General features: G+C 47.3%; 1 protein-coding gene and 4 non-coding genes across 5 annotated transcripts in view; 1 reads left to right on the top strand and 4 right to left on the bottom strand.

Annotated features, from left to right (window-relative positions):
* Window positions 1-19678, top strand: part of LOC128822969 (zinc finger protein 501-like) — a 348938-nt gene that overhangs the window by 255503 nt on the left and 73757 nt on the right. The window lies entirely within an intron of this gene.
* On the bottom strand, window positions 1906-1979 carry TRNAI-AAU (transfer RNA isoleucine (anticodon AAU)). Its single transcript has one exon. It is a non-coding gene; the product is annotated as a tRNA-Ile (tRNA).
* On the bottom strand, window positions 7594-7666 carry TRNAK-UUU (transfer RNA lysine (anticodon UUU)). The gene has a single exon. It is a non-coding gene; the product is annotated as a tRNA-Lys (tRNA).
* TRNAM-CAU (transfer RNA methionine (anticodon CAU)) lies at window positions 8873-8945 on the bottom strand. Its single transcript has one exon. It is a non-coding gene; the product is annotated as a tRNA-Met (tRNA).
* Window positions 14680-14752, bottom strand: TRNAF-GAA (transfer RNA phenylalanine (anticodon GAA)). Its single transcript has one exon. It is a non-coding gene; the product is annotated as a tRNA-Phe (tRNA).

The following is a 19678-nucleotide window of genomic DNA, read 5'->3' as shown; positions in this document are numbered from 1 at the left end:
TATTTTATTCAATTTTAATTTATTAATATTAATAATTATTATCATCAATATTAATTAGTATGGGTTTTAGGCTCGCCAATCTGTTTGTTCAGAAGATAAAAGTTCTTGTCCTGAATCGGGCTCCACAGAATTTATAAAGGACCCTTGGGGTATGACAGGAAGCTCACACTGAGACAGATATAGCCTTAAAGACTTTTTATTAAAATTAATAATAGTAAGTAAATGGTAAAATACCCAGAGTTACAAAGTTACAATTGCATTACTGCTATTCAAAAGATACATATGATAATATAATATTACATGCAACAAAGCTTTGGTTAACATATTCACACCCTTCATTGATAACCTGGTGGTAAGAGACACCTTGCAGTTCAGGTTTCTCAATTTTTGAGTGAGGGATGCAGTGCTTAGAAAATGCTAAGTGCCATCAAATCTGACTAGGGTTTACTTGACTAACTTAAACTTAAATCAAAACTTAATAAACAAACTAAGAATAAAACTTAAGGAATCCAAGCTTAGCCTAGTTCCCTTGAAATTTAAAGTTTAGGAACAACAAGTATAGCCTACAAATAGTAACAGTCATCGTAGATAGAGTGGAGGAAGTAAATGAGAATAGAATAAAGTGAAAACGGAGATAGTGAGAAATGGAGAACAGAGAGAGAGAAATGGAGATACTCTATTGAGGTGGGTTACCTCTTTTATAGGGCAAATGCCGGACATCTTTCCTCTTATGACCAAATTTCATTCCTCACCCACAGAAACGTTAGGGTACACTTACCCCATAGGCTAATATGTATGTGCGTATTGATGACAGGTATGTACGCACATCAGTCTCTTGTGGTGTACTTGTTAAGTCTGTGGGAAAACCCGCCTATGCCATTTTCCATAGGTCTAGATAAAAGGCATAGACATAGGCATGGGTACTCCTCTATTTAGGTAATACACTATAGGTCAACTTTGCTTTCTCAGTAAAAGATCTTAATATAGATATGCTAACTTTGCTTTAGCTTAACATACAGGATATGGCCTGTAGGTTTCTTGCATTACAGCCAAATTTACTTTAATATAAATCTATAAACCTATTACAATAAAAAAATACTTAAACTATAAGAAAAGATATATATATATATATATATACAAGCAAGCAGGTTAGTCCTATAGGCTACACCCTGCCCCGAGTACCAACTCCACAGCTCCCATTGGCCAGGAACTGCAGCCAATTGGAGCTCTGGGGGCAGCGCATAAAGGCAGCGGCGCACGGAGATCCCCTAGCCCAGCCAACCTAGGAGCTGCTGCCAGAGTGTTGTGTGTACCCGTCACTTTGGGAGCTGCACAGACCAGGGTAACTGCCACCTGTCCTGCACCCCAATCCCCTCCCCCAGCGCAGAGCCCGCACCCCACACCCAAATTTCCTCCCATAGCTTTGCTTGTCTTCCTTTCACCCAGAACCGTCCTTCTTCTCCTGCACTACAAGTAGCCATCTCTGGGAAGCCAAGAGACAGGCACAGGATTCTACCTCCCAGCAGCCAACTCCACCTCCCCAGACTTTGGCAGAATGAATGGTAGTGCTCTACTAACCCCACTTAGTCACACTGAGGTGCTTAGCTTCTGCCATGCCTTCCTCAGCATGACTTTCCTCTTTTGCCCCATTCCTGCCTCACTTCCTCCTTTGCAAGTCACGTGAAGGAGGCCAGCAGGAAGAGCTGGCCTCCAAGGGCAGAGGAGGCCAAGGCACAGGGCTTCAAAAGGTGACTGGCCTACATTCTCTAGCTTTCCCCTGCTGATAACAAGGCTTTTTCTCAGCTCATTTCTCTGTCATGCAGGGGTTGGGGTTATCGCAGGGACAGGCCAGTAGTAGGAGCGCCTTACTGGACAGATAGGGGAGCTGGGAAAAGTAAGCCTTCATGTTTTTTGCCTGGTTTTGAACCAGGGGCCTTTTGCATATTAGGCAAACATGATAACCACTACACTACAGAAACTCTGTTGCAGTACTTTGCCTCTCCCTTCATAAGAACATAAAAATGGCCATACTGGGTCAGACCTAAGGTCCATCCAGCCCAGTATCCTGTCAGCCAACAGTGGCCAATGCCCGGTGTCCCAGAGGGAGTGAACCTAATGGGTAATGATCAAATGATCTCTCTCCTGCCATCCATCTCCACCCTCTGACAAACAGAGGCTAGGGATACCATTCCTTACCCATCCTGGCTAATAGCCATTAATGGACTTATGGACTTAACCTCCATTAATTTATCTGCAAAAAGAACGAGGAGTACTTGTGGCATCTTAGAGACTAACAAATTTATTTGAGCATAAGCTTTTGTGGGCTAAAACTCACTTAATTGGATGCATGCACTGGAAAATACTGTAGGAAGATATATATATATATATATATATATATATATATATATACACAGAGAGAGAGAACATGAAAAAATGGGTGTTGCCATACACACTATAATGAGAGTGATCAGTTAAGGTGAGCTATTATCAGCAGGAGAAAAAAAAAACCTTTTGTAGTGATAATCAGGATGGTCCATTTCCAACAGTTGACAAGAAGGTGTGAGTAACAGTAGGGGGGGAAATAAACATAGGGAAATAGTTTTACTTTGTGTAATGACCCATCGACTCACAGTCTTTATTCAAGCCTAATTTAATGGTGTCCAGTTTGCAAATTAATTCCAATTCAGCAGTCTCTCATTGGAGTCTGTTTTTGAAGTTCTTTTGTTGTAATATTGAGACTTTTAGGTTTGTAATCAAGTGACCAGGGAGATTGAAGTTTTCTCGGACTGGTTTTTTAACGTTATAATTCTTGACATCTGATTTGTGTCCATTTATTCTTTTATGTAGAGACTGTCTTGTTTGGCCAATGTACATGGCAGAGGGACTGGCACATGATGGCATATATCACATTGGTACATGTGCAGGTGAACGAGTCTCTGATAGTGTGGTTGATGTGATTAGGTCCTATTATGGTGTCCCCTGAATAGATATGTGGACAGAGTTGGCAACGGGCTTTGTTGCAAGGATAGGTTCCTGGGTTAGTGTTTTTGTTGTGTGGTTGCTGGTAAGTATTTGCTTCAGGTTGGGGGGGGGGGCTGTCTGTAAGCAAGTACTGGCCTATCTCCCAAGATCTGTCAGAATGAGGGATCATCCTTCAGGATAGCTTGTAGATCCTTGATGATGTGTTGGAGAAGTTTTAGATGGAGGCTGAAGGTTACTTTCTATGTTGGGCCTGTACTGTAGTAGGTGACTTCTGGGTACTCTTCTGGCTCTGTCAATCTGTTTCTTCACTTCAGCAGGTGGGTATTGTAGTTGTAAGAATGCTTGATAGAGGTCTTGTAGGTGTTTGTCTCTGTCTGAGGGGTTGGCACAAATGTGGTTGTATCTTAGAGCTTGGCTGTAGACAATGGATCATGTGGCGTTGCCTGGGTGAAAGCTAGAGGAATGTAGGTAAGTATAGCGGTCAGTAGGTTTCCGGTATAGGGTGGTGTTTATGTGACCATTGCTTATTAGCACTGTAGTGTCCAGGAAGTGGATCTCTTGTGTGGACTGGTCCAGGATGAGGCTGATGGTGGGATAGAAATTGTTGAAATCATGGTGGAATTCCTCAAGGACTTCTTTTCCATGGGTCCAGATGATGAAGATGTCATCAGTGTAGCGCAAGTAGAGTAGAGGTGTTAGGGGATTAGAGCTGAAGAAGCATTGTTCTAAGTCAACCATAAAAATGTTGGCATAATGTGGGGTCATGCGGGTACCGATAGCAGTGCCGGTGACTTGAAGGTATACATTGTTCCCAAATGTGAAATAGTTATCGGTGAGGACAGAGTCACAAAGTTCAGCCACCAGGTTTGCCATGACATTATTGGGGGTACTGTTCCTGATGGCTTGTAGTCCATCTTTGTGTGGAATGTTGGTGTAGAGGGTTTCTACGTCCATGGTGGCCAGGATGGTGTTTTCTGGAAGATCACCAATGGATTGTAGTTTCTTCAAGAAGTCAGCGGTGTCTCGAAGATAGCTCGGAGTGCTGGTAGCATAGGGCCTGAAGAGGGAGTCTACATAGCCAGACAATCCTGCTGTCAGGGTGCCAATGCCTGAGATAATGGGGTATCCAGGATTTCCAAGTTTATGGATCTTTGGTAGCAGACAGAATACGCCTGGTCAGGGTTCCTAGGGGTTTGTCTGTGCAGATTTATTCTTGTGCTTCTTCAGGGAGTTTCTTGAGCAGATAGTGTAGTCTCTTTTGGTAACCCTCAGTGGGATCAGAGGGTAATAGCTTGTAGAATGTGGTGTTAGAGAGCTGCATAGCAGCCTCTTGTTCATATTCCGACCTATTCATGATGATGACAGTAACTCCTTTGTCAGCCTGTTTGATTATGATGTCAGAGTTGTTTCTCAAATAAATTTATTAGTCTCTAAGGTTTCACAAGTACTCCTCATTCTTTTTGCTGATACAGACTAACACAGCTACCACTCTGAAACCTATTAATTTATCTAGTTTTCTTTTAAACCCTGTTATAGTCCTAGCCTTCACAACATCCTCAGGCAAGGAGTTCGACATCTTGAATGTGTGCTGTGTGAAGAAGAACCGCCTTTTATTTGTTTTAAACCTGCTGCCCATTAATTTCATTTTGGTGGCCCCTAGTTCTTATATTATGGAAACAAGTAAATAAATTCTCCTTATTCACTTTCTCCACACCACTAATGTTTTTATAAACCTTTATCATATCCCCCCTTAGTCTCCTCTTTTCCAAGCTGAAAAGTCCTATTCTGTTTAATCTCTCCTCATATGGGACCCGTTCCAAACCCTAATCATTTTAGTTGCCCTTCTCTGAACCTTTTCTAATGCCAGTATATCTTTTTTGAGATGAGGAGACCACATTTGTGTGCAGTGATTCAAGATGTGGGTGTACCATGGATTTATATAAGGGCAATAAGATATTCTCCATCTTATTCTCTATACTTTTAAAAATTATTTCTAACATCCTGTTTGCTTTTTTGACTGCGCTGCACACTGCATGGTCATCTTCAGAAAAGTATCCATGATGACTCCAAGATCTTCTTCCTGATTAGTTGAAGCTAAATTATACCACATCATATTGTATGTATATTTGGGGTTATTTTTTCCAATGTGCATTACTTGACAGTTATCCATATTAAATTTCATTTGCCATTTTGTTGCTCAATCACTTAGTTTTGTGAGATCTCTTTGAAGTTCTTTACAGTCTGCCCTGGTCTTAACTATCTTGAGCAGTCTAGTATCGTCTGCAAACTTTGCCACCTCACTGTTTTCCCCTTTCTCCAGAACATTTATGAATAAGTTGAATAGGATTGGTTCTAGAACTGACCATTGGGGAACACCACCAGTTACTCCTCTCCATTCAGAACACATCGATGGGCAAACCTGAAGAAAGTGATGGCAGCCCTTCGATGGGTCAGCTGGTAGAGCAAAGGACTGGAACCTGCACTCAGGAAGTCATCCTTACGTCGCCCTTCTGAATCCAGCTTGAAGGAGAGCTTCTTTTTCTTCCCCTTGAAAGAGCAAGCGAAGAAAGAAAGGTCAGGTGGGCTAACTCAGTGCAGAAGTCCGTGCTGTCTTTTCTTTGCTGGGAGGCCAAAATGAGGGACTTGTGGCCAGTAAAGGGACTGCTGTGCTTCCAGAAAACAGCCCACCGCTGAACACAAAGAGTATGCTAAAGCCTGGGATTGAACCAGGTACCTCTAGATCTTCAGTCTAACAGTTTCCTGACTGAGCTACTTCAGCACCCAAAAGGTATTTTTTTGGCCTGCTACTTCTCTGTCTGGGATGTTTTTTGAGCCATGGCACACAAAAAGGACATCATTTGCGAGCACCCATGAAGGAAAGATGAATTTTTGCCTGTCTTGCTCAACTTGACTTGTTTCCTCACCCCATTCCTGCCTTAAATCCTGGGTTACCTGGTGGCTAAAGATGGTCCATTGTCTCAAGCAGTGCCAGAGCCTGACACAGTGCCCCTGGGCAGCCTTTGCTCTGTACATGCTGGCCATGCACATTTGCAAATACTTTAAACCTCCTGTCAGTAAGTTCTGGGGATAGTTGCTCATCTTCAGAGGAAACTCCCTAAAATTGGCCTGCTTCACCCAGTGGTACATTGACCTCTGTTCAGACTGAGCTGAAGGGGGGACCTCACTGCTGTGGCCACTGCTGTGAGGGCAGCCACTGTTGCGGATGAAGCCATCCTGCAAACACCTTCCATCTAGCCATCCACTGAAAATCGTGCAGGATGTAAGGTGGGAGTAGAAGAAGACTAGAGGAGGGGGCTTCCTAATCTCCTCCCCCTTCTACCACCATTGGCCATCCCATACCTGGTGCTGCACCCAGTGGGGTCTAAAAAAATACGGCCATATCTGAAGACTCAGTTATGTTCTTTGTGGTTGCCTCGCCATTCCCCTAGGGCCTGACCTGATCTCCAGCTCAGCCACCCACTGAATATTGAAAAACAAAAAAGTAGCACAGTGAAAGGCTTCAAAGCCCACCAGGCCCAACCCCCCTTCTAATATGGCAGAAAAGCCACACTTCTCCTGACTTGGTAGGGACATCCTATTGCCCCACAAGAAGTGGAAGGCCATCGTGTTCAGCAGCACTCGTGGAGCAGGGCGAAATAGATGGCTGATGAAATTCCCCACAGCCAAAAGATAGGTCTTGAGCATCACAACTTTGTAGGCTAATGACAAGGTCCACTTACGTCACCTGCCGAGCTATTCCTTACAGGCCAGTAACTGCTTCTCCCAGTTCACGTTTCCCACCTTGTCCCCAACAGAGTGCTAGAAGGCCCAGCTCATCACCCTGCCCACTCTTGCAGCCCTCCTCTTCTGCCCTGACTGATAGGGAGGAATATTAATCCTCCCTCCCTGAGGCCTGCCCTTCAGCATTCCTGGGGAAAACCAACACTGATAAAATGACTTTGGGCCAGTAAGTCAACCAATAGTGATGCCTCCTAGGCCAGGCTGCAGCCCAGCTTCAGGACTCAGAGGAAATGGAGCTCGCATCCCTACCTACAGGACTTCAGGCACAGCCAGCCTTCTGGATGAAACATACTCTCTTGTGCTCAAGTCACAACAGCTAGCAGGCAAAAGACAGGTTACCATGTCATTTGAGTGAGCAAAATGAAGCTTTGGAAATCCCAGGATGGTTAGCTGGCAACCAAAGGACCCCAAGATCCCATTGAGACTTAAAGTTTGATTGCAGGATTCAAAGCCCTGAGTGCCAGCCCTTACACCATGGGACCAACAAGGGAGCCCTTGACCTCTGTTGACTTCTGTCATGGAGGATGCTGTGTGGACAATTTTTTCTGGCAGGGAGGAGCCAGTGAGAACATGCCTCTCTGACCAGCCCTGAATTTGCTCAAAAAGTCAGCACACAGCTCTTGCTGCAGGCCCAGAAGCCTTTCTTCCTCTAGACTGTGAGGCCAGTGGACAGGTGAGGAAATAGCACCTTCAGTCCCAGGCAGTAAAGGGCCCTTCCTAGGAAAGGCCAAGTCATTAAAAGAAAAAACTGGAGTCAAGGAGAGTCCTACTGAAGTTCATGGGGGATATTACAGGATAATAGTGTTTTTCTGCCTGATCAGGGACTTGAACCCTGGACCCTCAGATTAAAAGTCTGATACTCTACTAACTGAGCTAGCTAAGCTCACATATAATAGTTAAATTTCATGTAGAAGAAAAACAGAGCTGAAAACAATACAGAAAGTATGCTATTCTCGCTCTCTTAGCAGTCTTAGCCCCATCCTGCTCCTCCATCTGGCGCCCTGAAGCCTTATTCTTTTTTTTTTTTTTTTTTTTTTGTTAAATATCAAATCCGGGAGAAAACACAGTTATACAAAGCAAAACAAAATCACAAACAGAAATGTCATTGGAAATACAAAAATAGAAAAGGAAAATGCAATACCCATCACTTTATCCTATCTGGGCCATTCCTGAATTGAGAGCACCTGCTAAGGTCCCTGTGTGCTTATGAGAAACCTGAAGGAACCCACAGCCTGAACATGAAACTCCACTGCTCCCAGGTGCCGCAGTAAAACTCTTTCCCTGCTGTGATGTTGCACGCCATATGATTTTATGAAAATATGCTAATGAGAGTGAATATAATGTAACTGGAATATGCTTCATGGAAAAGGTCTCATGCAAGGTATCATTACAAACCTTATAATCTACTGTGTGTGTTCATCCTATTTGTATGAACTTATCATTCTTGTATCTGAAACTAGAAATATGAAATATAACTCTGAGGTCCTGTTGTAATTATGCGAAGTGTGGGCTGTTAATAGTGGTGTGGAATCTTGATGGCTCCCATTAACCAGGAAAATTGACTGTAGATGGCTCTGTCCTGCACCTTCTGTGTCAGGCAAGGAAGAATAAAGGCTTGGGGTCTCACCTGGTACAGGAATCCATCTTAAACCTAGGGCTTTTCCCCTGGATAGAGACAAAAGATTCCTGCCTTGTACCAAAGCTATATAAGGGGGTGGAACAGAAGAAAGGTAGCTGCAGGCATGAGAAATCCATTAGCTACCACCTGAGCTGGAAAAAGGACTATACCTGGCAAAAAGATTGGGCCTAGACAAGAAATAAGTCTTGTCTGCAAAAGATGCTTATTGGAAGATCTCTGAGGGTGAGATTTTATCTGTATTGTTTCATACTGTATTAGGCTTAGACTTGCATGTTTTTGTTTTATTTTGCTCTGTGGAGAATACAAACTCCATAGAGAAGGAAAAGTTAATGACTTAGAAAAGTCTCTGTGTGTGTGTTAGATGGGTGGGAGGATGTCTAGAAACCACTCTCCTATAGTTTCTTTTCTCTGATTGCCTTTAGAAAATATGAAGCAGGGAGCAAAAACCATTGCCTTCTCTGAGGCTTGAACTCAGGACCTTCAGATTATGAGACTGATGTGCTGCCAACTACACTAAGAAGGCTTGGAAAAGTTTTAGGCTCAGTGCATATAGCACCCTCCTACAGCAGGGAAGGAGCCAGGAGTGTGCTGGAAGAAGCAGGGAGATCTGGTTCCCAGAGACCTGTCCTGGCAGCTTTCTCAGCAGCAAATAAATCAATTTACCCTGCCAGTGAACAATCTATTGGAACTAATGGCAGAACAGGGTGGATGTTTCCAAGACATGCACCCACTTCCACATTTTAGAATTTACTCTCCTTTCCCTAGTATGACACTTTCTTTGTGAATTGGGAAAAGCAAGTCCAGGAAGCTACATGGTTAATAGAAACCAGTGTTCCAGGTAAGGCTTGAATTTATAACTCCAGCAGTATTCCCATTTGCACTAAATGGTTGCACCACTGCAGTTCTTAGACAAAATTGGGAAGTAGGCAGTTATTAGTCTCTGTGGTTCACACTTTTGCCTGGTAATTGAAAGGCTCATGCATCAAACCTAACGCAATATGCAGCTTTTCGGCGATGAGACTCCAGTACATTTGAACAGTAAGAAAATCTCCTCTATTCTGGTCTAGCCCCATTTGACTCCTTCTGCCCGTCTTCTCTCCCCCCCCCCACAGTCTCTTTCCTTCCCCATTGGGGCCATGCAGAGAGGATCCCCAGCCAGTCTCTGTCACAGAGAGTCTGTATCCCATAAAGGGAGGGAGGGGTCACTCTAAAACATTGATAATGGGGGGGGAGTGGTGTGTGTGGTTAGGGGGAGAAAGGATGGAGAACTAACAGTGGGGCCCAAAGAGATTCCCCCAGATTGAGGAGATTCTCTGCTGCCCACCATCAGCTGTGGGAAGAACAATTTGGGATTGCTTGGGGAAGCCACCTTTAAAAATACAAGTGTAACATGCTAATTATATTTTAATAAGACCAAAGCCTCCTCAAACCCAGTGTCACAATCACTGGAATGACTTTGTCCTGATATTTTACTGGTCGCAGCCATAAAGCGAGTCAAATTACAGTTTCCATTCGAAGCCAGTGCGTACACAAGAACCCAGAGGCTTTTAATTCCTTAGGTTCTGCTGCCATTTAATTTATATCCTGTTCCAAGATTTATTGTTGTGCAAAGCAATGTTAGGCCCTTGGGAGTGTCCCGCCTGTTCCCATCTGCCACCCCTGGGCAATTTAAAAGGGCCTGGGGACCCCCGCCACCACCACCAGCAGCACAAGGGGGCTAAGGCGGCTTCCTGCCCACCCTTGCTCCGTGTGGCACACCACTCCCAGAAGTGGCTGCCATGTCCCTGCAGCCCCTAGGGTGCAGGGGTCTCCACACACTGCCCCTGCCCCGAGTGCCAACTCTGCCAACTGTGGCAATGGGAGCTGCAGGGGTGGAATCTCCATGCAGCAGTGCACAGAGATGCCCCTGGCCCACCCGCTTAGGGACTCCTGCCAGAGGGGGGTGTGGGTCACTTTCTGGAGATGCCCAAAGTAAATGCTGTGCCCCTCACCCTCTCCTGCACCTCCAACCCACTGCCCCAACCCAGACCCCACACCCACACCCAAACACCCTCCAAGAGCCTACCCTCCACACCTCTTCCTGCAACCCAAACCCCTGACTGAGCCCAGACAGTGCACCCAAACTCTCCCAGAGCCCAATCCCTCTCCATCCCACACCCAAACTCTCTCCCAGAGCCTTAGGAAGGGGTGGGGATGGGCCAGAACTTGGTCCCATTCTGGGCACCACCAAAAATTATACAAACCTGCCACCCCTGTCCAGCCCAATCTTCTCCTGATGCAACCCAGCCCACACCTGTGCAGGGTTTGAAGTTTGCATTACTTAAATTCCAGGACACTTTGGGATTTCAGCTCCCCTTAGCCCAGAGGGAACCTTCACCCCAATCCCAACCAGATTCTTGTCCATAGGATCACTGTAGGGGGGCTGGGTCCCTCTGTGTCTTTTCTCTCTCTATGACAGGCCAGGCTGCAATAAACGGAATAAATTGCCTAGGGAGATTGTGGAATCTCCATCTCTGGAGATATTTAAGAGTAGGTAAGATAAATGACTATCAGGGATGGTCTAGACAACATTTGGTCCTGCCATGCGGGCAGGGGACTGTACTCGATGACCTCTCAAGGTCCCTTCCAGTCCTAGAATCTATGAATCTATGAAACTGGGGCATCTGAGCACCCAGGACTTTCTGTGGGGCTCCAGCCTTTTTTCTACCCATCGTCAGCACCATCCCAAGCTGCACTTGCCTCAAAAAGACAGTGTCCCCTGTTGGGTGAAAATCACTGACCTCTCTCCTCTCTGAGCACTGACTGCCCCTCTGTTTCCTTGCCTCTCAGTTTCTGCAGATGGGACCTGTCCCTCCAGTGCTGGAGGATTCACCGTTCTCATCTACCATTGTCCTAAGCAGCAGAGTGGGTGGGAATCTTAAATGTACTGAGGTGACTTAGGAGCAGAAACCCCCACAGATCTTCCATGCACTTGGCACTTGTCCCTCACTGAGCAGGACTGAAACTCATGCAGGGAGACTGCTGGGCCACATCCCAGCTGGGCATGAGCAAAGCAGCAGGGTAAAAGGAAAACCTGGAGATACAACCCAGGGCCTCATACATGCAAAGCATGTGCTCTACCACTGAGCTACATCCCCAGCTGTATTGTGTTTGTTATTGGTTACATTCAGAGCCCTCCTATTTTCAGAGCACCCAGTGTCCTAAAAGCAGCATGGGGGACACATTCCCTGCTCTGAGGGGCAAACCTGCTGTCCTGGAGGTTGCTGGTTCTTAGGGGTCACTTTGTAGCAGCGCCAGATTCTATGTGTGGGGCAGAGAGAGTATATGCCCTGGACTCAGGGTGCAGATATACACTTAGCTCTCTCCCCTGCATTGGGGTGGTGGTGCTGCAATCCCCTGCTGCAAGGTCATAGTGGTGGGGAATGCTGTGAGTAGCTCCACAGCTCACCCTGGTGGCAGAAGTGGTGTGGGAAGCTCCAGGTGTTTCTAGGATCTGTAATTTCCACCTGCCTGTAAAGTCCAGCTTTCCCCAGCACATTCACTGCAGTGCAATTTGGTCACTGTTTCCATGGCTGAACAGCAAAGAATTACTCCCAGTTTCCCTTCTATCTGCAGCATGATTAGCCTGTGTCAGTGATTAATGAGGTGGATCTAGTTGTAGATTGTTATTCATTCCCCACCTTGAGAATTCAGACAGTCCCTTTCCTACTCAAATCCCCAGCACCTCAGTAACCCCAGTAGCAGGGGTTGGGTTTTCCCTGAGGCCCTGAGATTTTCAGGGTTCTTTTCCCCTCCACCTGGAGTGAATTCAGCTTTTTCCCCATCCCAGAAATTCCATGAAATAACAACAGGAGCATAAAGAAAGAGGGGATGAAACATCTCATGGCCAGGGCTGGATGTGCCCAGGGCCCGCTGCTTGTCCATTGTTTCCATGGAATTTGGCACCCTGCTTTGCACAAGAGACAGAGAAAGATCTTGCTATTCCTGTGTCTGTGCAAAGAAAATTGTGCTTCTGTATGAAAGAGAGTTGGGAAATGGCCCCATGATGGGACAATATCCTCAGGATTAAGACCTAAAGACTCAGGCTGAGAACTGATATAATTCCACTCATCTAGAATTTAACAAATTGTCTTCCATGGAGACACTGGTAAATTGTGACATTGATCCAGACTGTGGGGGTTCAGGCTGCTTTAACTCTTGGTAACAACATGAACTTGATTCCAAGAAGGGAGAGAGGAGAAGCCTGAAGCTGACTTTAGTGCCAGGCTGGGGTCTCCTGCATGGGTGGAAACTTCCTTCTCTGCTACCAGGGGACAACAACCACTGGAGACATACCAGGGCTCGGATGAAAGGGGATTGTTGCATGGACTTTATGCGTACAGGGTTCCACTAACTCTAAATCCTCCACTGTAGCAGGAACTTAGAAAGTCACACCTCGGTCAATGGTAGGACTGGGGTTTGAAAAAGAGATTCTTTTTTCCTCCCCTTCATGAGAAAGAAAGTAAGAGCTGGCAACTCAGGTGCAGAATATCACTTTTTCCTCTGGCTGAGGAGCTGGAAACCAGGCACAGATGACTGGTGTCTCCTGAAGGGCAGGGGGCACAATTTCAAAGTTCAGCCCCACCCCTTATGATCAACAGCTCCTCCCAGGTATGAACAATGCAGGGAGAGGGAGCAGCAAAGGCAGCCCCTCTCCACTTACCCCTCCAGCAGCTGCTGTGCAGGGAAGGAGCCTGGCAGCACCACATGATGTAGCAGGCAATAGCTAACCCAGGTGGGGCACATGGCCCCACAAACCACCCTCTGCAAGTGTTGCCTCTGAAATTAGGAAAACTCAGGAGTTCAAGGTACAGCTGCATACCCAGAAGAAAACCCAGCACAACATGCCCAGGGTGAAAGGGGTGCTAAAGCCTGGCATCAAACCAGAAACTTTCAGATCTTCAATCTAATGCACTCCAACTGAGCTACTTTGGTAACAACCTAGCCAAACCATGAAGGCTTAATACATGAGCCACAGCACATGCTTGGAAGATTTTAATCTTGATGTCACAATGCAGGAGGCGAGCAGTGGATTTGGCCCCTGTGCCGTAGGCTGTGGTTTCCTATATCCCATTCACTCAAGCCAGCACCTGCCCCCTCATGAGCTGTCACTGGCGCCACCAGGTCTGCTAGACAGGAGCAGTGGTTCTCACTGGAACAACTCCACCCACAGCTTGCAGGCTCCTCCCAAGCCTAAAACGGAAAACCATCTTGCCAGAAAGCAGCCCACTAGGACATACCATTGCTTTTTTTCCTTCCACCCAGAACCCCGCTTCTTCTCCTGGACTGCAAGTAGCGATCCCTGGGATGCCAAGAGGCAAGCACAGGATTCTACCTCCCAGCAGCCAACCGCACCTCCCCAGGCTTTGCAGAACAAATGGTGGCTACTACAAACTCCACTTAGCTGCAATGATGCGCTTAGCTTCTGCCCTGCCTTCCTCAGCATGACTTTCCTCTATTGCCCCATTCCTGCCTTACTTCCTCCTTTGGCAAGTCATGCAAAGGAGGCCAGCAGGAAGAGCTGACCTCTGTAGGCCAACCTCCAACCTCTCCAAGGGCAGAGGAGGCCAAGCCACAAGCATTCAAAAGGCGACTGGCCTAATTCCTCTAGCTTCCCCAGGCTGACGCCAAGGTACTTTGTCCACTGATGTCACCACCCTCTATCATGCGTGGGTTGGGGTTATCCCAGGGACAGGCCAGTGGCAGAAGGAGGAGAGCCTTGCTGGACAGCAAGGGGAGCTGGGAAAAGGAAGCCACTATGTTTCTGCCTGGTTTTGGGCTAAGGCCCTTTGGCATGTTAGGTAAACGTGATAACCACTACACTACAGAAACTCCATCACAGTGTGCTTCCTTGCCCCGCCCCTCAAATTCCATGCACTTTGGTGGTGCTCACCCTGGCACACACCGATGGGTGAACCTGGAGAAAATGGCGACAGCTCTTCAATGGGTCACCTGGAAGAGCAGAGGACTGGAGCCGGGGCTCAGGAAGTCATCCTTACATCACCCTTGTGACTCCAGCTTGAAGGGGAGCTTCTTTTTATTCCCTTTGCTGAGAAAGAGCAAGTGAAGAAAGGAAGGTCAGGTGGGCCAACTGGGTGCAGAAGCCCATGCTGTCTTTTCCTGCAGCAAAGCCCGAAATGAGGGACTCGCACTGGGTAAGGGCACTGCTGTGTTTACAGGAAACAGCCCACTGCTGCAGAAAGAGGGACAAAAGGGCATGCTGAACCCTGGGATTAAACCAGGGACCTTTAGATCTTCAGTCTAACACTCTCCCAACTGAGCTACTTCAGCATCTGCAAGGTATCTTTTTGGGCTGCTGCTTCTCACCTTGAAGCTTATTCTCAATAAAACATCTATCTAATCTACAATGGCCAATGCAAGACTGACATCGCTTGCTATTTTAGCACTTGAAAATGTCATCAACTAGTCTTTGGATCTCTCTAATGCTGTGCTTCAGTTCGTGAGGGGAAAGGAGAGACAAGCAATCTTTGAACAAAAGGCCTAGGGTTAACATTCTAACGCTGTCTCTTACTGTAACACTATTTTATACTGGTCCACCCTGTGTTGGTGACAGTTCCATTTCTAGATGTTAGTACATTTCAGTTACTGTTAAAATTAAAAGTTTCTATATGCTTAAGGGAAATTATTTTTTTATTTGCTTATATATGGCATGAATAAATACAGATTTACACATCCTATCATGATAATTCACTATCTTATATGATAGAGAAAATCATGCATGCAAATTGTGCATCAAAATCATGAAATGAGCTACAAATTCAATAAAAAAGCAAGGAATTCAATGGTTTAATATACGGAGCGGGGGTGGGGGAGCACAAAAGACACTTCTTGCCTGAGATGCCACTTGGTCTAGGGGAAGCCCTGTCAGGGAAAGCAGGAGTTAGTTTCACATGCCTATTTTCAGGCTGTAATCTGTGGGCACCTTACTCTGTGGGAGGGATCCTGGTAGCCCAGACTCAGGGCTGGAACAGGCCCCTGATTGAGGGGGTGGCTGCATGGTTTACAGCACTCTGATGTCTCTGGCAATGTGTCTCTCTGAAAGCCTCAGATCTGCATGCCCAGAAGGCTCCTGCACTGCCTCTGCTCCTTTCACATCCTATAGAAAGGAGCAGCATCAAGGGTCAAGAATGAGCTATAGGGCACTACATGGATGGCAGAGGCTTCAGGAGTAAACCCAGCACCCAAAGCAGAGGGGGAATATAAGGCTTTTTCTCTTTACTTAGCCACATGGTATAGCTCAGAGAGCTCTTTTAAATGTCTCCCCTCCCACAACCTGGGAAAGGGGAAGGATTCTTAGGTTCTAGCTTGATTTGGATGAGGATCACTGGACTCTAGACCCATTCACTGCCCTTTCCTAGAGAAACCTTTTATACACAGAATGGGGCTGAGATAAATGCTTACTGGTGTCAAGAATTGCTCCCCTGGAATAGCAGCAGTTTTGGGCAGCTGGAAATCTCGCCAAAGGAGCTGAAGCATTGGTGGTTCAGAAATAGATGTCCTAGGTAGTTCATGGGAGATTTAGGTTTCTTTTCTGGATAATAGCAGTGTGAGTTTTATTGCCTGAACATTTCAATAGAAAAATTCAGACCCAAACTGTGTGTGGTGAGGAGGTTGATAGCGGTTTCTTTGGCTTAGATTTAGTTTGTTTTCTCATTCTCATTTTAAAAGCTCTTGATCATTTTGATGGGAACAATGTTTGTAGAAGACCAAGGAAAGTAAGAAAAAATAAAAATCTGCATTGGAGTGAGGGGGTCTCTGTGTGCCAGGGCAGGGGTGGAGATTTTCATGGGGAAGGGGTTAAGGGATAAATGCGGGGCTTTTGTGGGAACATGGGGATGTTTTGCAGTTTAATTTTTTTCAAAGGGAAACCTCCCCACTTTCCCTGTGCTGCTGCCCAGCTCAGACCCCACTGACACCCCGAGAAGTGAGGTTTTTACTCACAAAAGCTCATGTTAGTCTTTAAGGTGCCACCAGACTCCTTGTTGTTTTTACTGACACCCCTGTGACAAAGTGGGAATTTTCTGAACATTTTCTATGCATTTTGTGTATACCTCAGTTTCCCCTATTTGTTGCATGATTATCTAGGTCAGAGGTCCAAAATGTATGATGCACCCTGCCAGGGGGAATGGAGTAACATTCAGGGGGATGCAACTGGGGCTGGGACAGCCCCCATGGGGCATGGGGAGGGAGAGCCACCCAGCTCCGCTCTTGGCCCCAGCCCCAGCTGCTGGCCCTTTCTGCCGGCACCGCTCCTGGGGCTCCACTCCCAGCCCCACTATGGGGGCTCCACTCCTGGTCTCAGCCCCCACCCCCAGCTCTGGCCCCTGCCTCAGCCCCCTTACCCCCGTCTGCGTCCCTTCCCCCGTAGCTGTGGCCTCACTCCCAGCCACGACTCGGGGGGGCATGAACAGGGGTAAGGGGGTGCATGACCCTGAAATGCTTTGGGACCACTGATCTCAGTGGTGGGACAAAGGTGTTTAATCTTGGCAGAGATGCCTAAAGGACAGGTATGGCTGCTGTCTGGCTGCTTGGGCCCAGACAATGGCCACAAATTCTGTATCCTAGCAACTGCTGGCCCAGGTGTACCTGCTGCAAGAAGCCAGCTGGCTGGGATGAGTTGGAGAACAAAGAAAGAGCTGGAGGCCAGGTGACCAGTTTACCAGGGAAACAGAACAAAGGACAGAAGAGGGGCAAAAGGGCATGGCTGAGGTTGGGCTGTTGGAAGCAAGGAGTCTCCTGGTTTTGGGACTCGATGGGAGAGCCCAGGCTCTGAGTTCTGGGTCTCCCCAAGATGGACATTGCTGAATCTTCCTGCTGCCCGTGTGTTGCCGGCACAGAGGCCCGAGGACAGCAACAGTGCGGTTCGTTGCCCGGTGTGCTTCGCGTCAATAAACATACCGGGGTGGAGAAACAATCAAAGTTTATTTGAAATCTCAAAGTGGTGCAAGGAGACAGGCAAGTCTCAAATCAAGCACACCAGCAAAAACAGTTTCTCTCTTCTTATACATTTTACAACTAAGCCCCCCCTCTCTGCCCCTCCCCTCTCTACCGAAGGCATGTTTATACATTTAAGCAATTAAATCATTCTAGGGCTATAAATCTAGCTTGTTAGTAACTTCTCCCTAAACAGTTATTTGGTTCTGTTTACCCTTAGTTTATTACCCCTTCCCCAGCTAGAAACATGCAAACCTCATCATTATCGTTTGGTACCTGGTATGAGCAAGGTCGTAATTGCTAACTGGCTGTTTACACATTCCAATTCCTGTCCTTGGCTTTTGAGGCCGATTAGAGTTAAACATGGAAGGACAGAGTTTAAACATGGAAGAACTCTGGCTCAGGTAGGCCTAGTGACCCCAAGGAGCAATGGTCTCAAGTTGCAGTGGGGGAGGTCCAGGTTGGATATCAGGAAAAACTATTTCACTAGGAGGGTGGTGAAACACTGGAATGCGTTACCTAGGGAGGTGGTGGAGTCTCCTTCCTTGGAGGTTTTTAAGGCCCGGCTTGACAAAGCCCTGGCTGGGATGATTTAGCTGGGAATTGGTCCTGCTTTGAGCAGGGGGTTGGACTAGATGACCTCTTGAGGTCCCTTCCAACTCTGATATTCTATGATTCTATGAACATGTGCTAACAAAGAACTTTCCCAGGCTGTATTCCAGACCACTAATAAACCCTTCTGTTTTACAATGCTGGCTGAGTCAGTGTGCCTCCCCTAGCACAGTCGCTGCTGTGGGACCCCGGTTGTGGGTTTGGCAGAGGGGAAATATTTGCTTTTTAGTATGCCACATGCAGGTTGTGGGGGGTGGCTGAGGAGACAGTATGTGCTTTTCAGATTCCTGAGTATATTAGTAATCTCCCTGGAACCTGCATGGGCCATAGCAAAAGCTCACGTTCATCTTCCAGAAGAGAGAAGAAGGGATGAGCTTTTGAATTTTTGCAGAATGGCTTGGGATCTGCAGAGGGGAGATGCAGCTGCTGGGGCTCCAGCCAGCCCGGGGCTCTTCTGAGCAGGTTGTGGGAGGAGGGCTCAGGGCTCTGGCTGGATGGAGGATCCTCTGGCCAGGGCTGTCCTTAGCCATAGGCAGAACAGGCAGTCACCTAGGGCACCATGCTACCTGGGGGCACCGCTCTGCCCGGAGCCCAGACAGACGGGAAGCAATGGAGCATGTAAGAGCAGGGCTGCAGGGTCCTAGAGAGAGCCGAATGCAGCACAGTCTGACGGAGGGGATTGGCTGCTGGGGTCTCTGGGAAGAGAAGGGAAGGGAAGGGGGGTAGGGGTGGGGGAAGGAACTCACCTGTGAGTGTGACTCTTTCCCCCAGCATGAGGTGAGGCAAGCTCGGCAGCTCTGGCACCAGTATCCTTTGTTGTTCCCCATAATGTCCATTCTTCTGCCTCCCGCCCCACTGAGCACCCCCCTTTTTCCCCCTCCAAGGAGCACCCTTCTCTCTCTCTCCCCTCCAGCAGGGCTGGGTTGGGTGAGGTGCTGGGGGTGGGATGGGGAGGCTAGCTGGCTGCCTGCTGAGGAATGAAAGTGAAAGTAACTCAGTTCCTCTGCAGCCAGGCAGGATTGGACTGGTCACAGGTGGCTGGGCTGGGGATAGCCAGATAGCATGTGCGAAAAATCAGGACAAGGGGTTGAGGTAGGGTGAGCAAATGTCCCACTTTGATAGGGACAGTTCCAATTTTTGTGTCTTTTTCTTATATAGGCTCCTATTACTCCCCCACCCCCTGTCCTGATTTTTCACACTTACTGTCTGGTCACCCTAGCTGGGGGTAATTGGTGCCTATATAAGACAAAGCCCCAAATATTGGGACTGGTCCTATAAAATCAGGACATCTGGATCTGGTCACCCTAGCTGGGGAGCGCGTCTCTCCCCCGGGCTGGCAGTGATCCATCTCATCTGGGGGGAACTGCGCAGGGCAGGATCATAGAAGCATAGAATATCAGAGTTGGAAGGGACCTCAAGAGGTCATCTAGTCCAACCCCCTGCTCAAAGCAGGACCAATTCCCAGCTAAATCATCCCAGCCAGGGCTTTGTCAAGCCGGGCCTTAAAAACCTCCAAGGAAGGAGACTCCACCACCTCCCTAGGTAACGCATTCCAGTGTTTCACCACCCTCCTAGTGAAATAGTTTTTCCTGATATCCAACCTGGACCTCCCCCACTGCAACTTGAGACCATTGCTCCTTGTTCTGTCAT

Source organism: Malaclemys terrapin, chromosome 15 (assembly GCF_027887155.1).
Source record: "Malaclemys terrapin pileata isolate rMalTer1 chromosome 15, rMalTer1.hap1, whole genome shotgun sequence".
Lineage (NCBI taxonomy): Eukaryota > Metazoa > Chordata > Testudines > Emydidae > Malaclemys > Malaclemys terrapin.
This window is presented reverse-complemented; position numbering and strand designations above follow the sequence as displayed.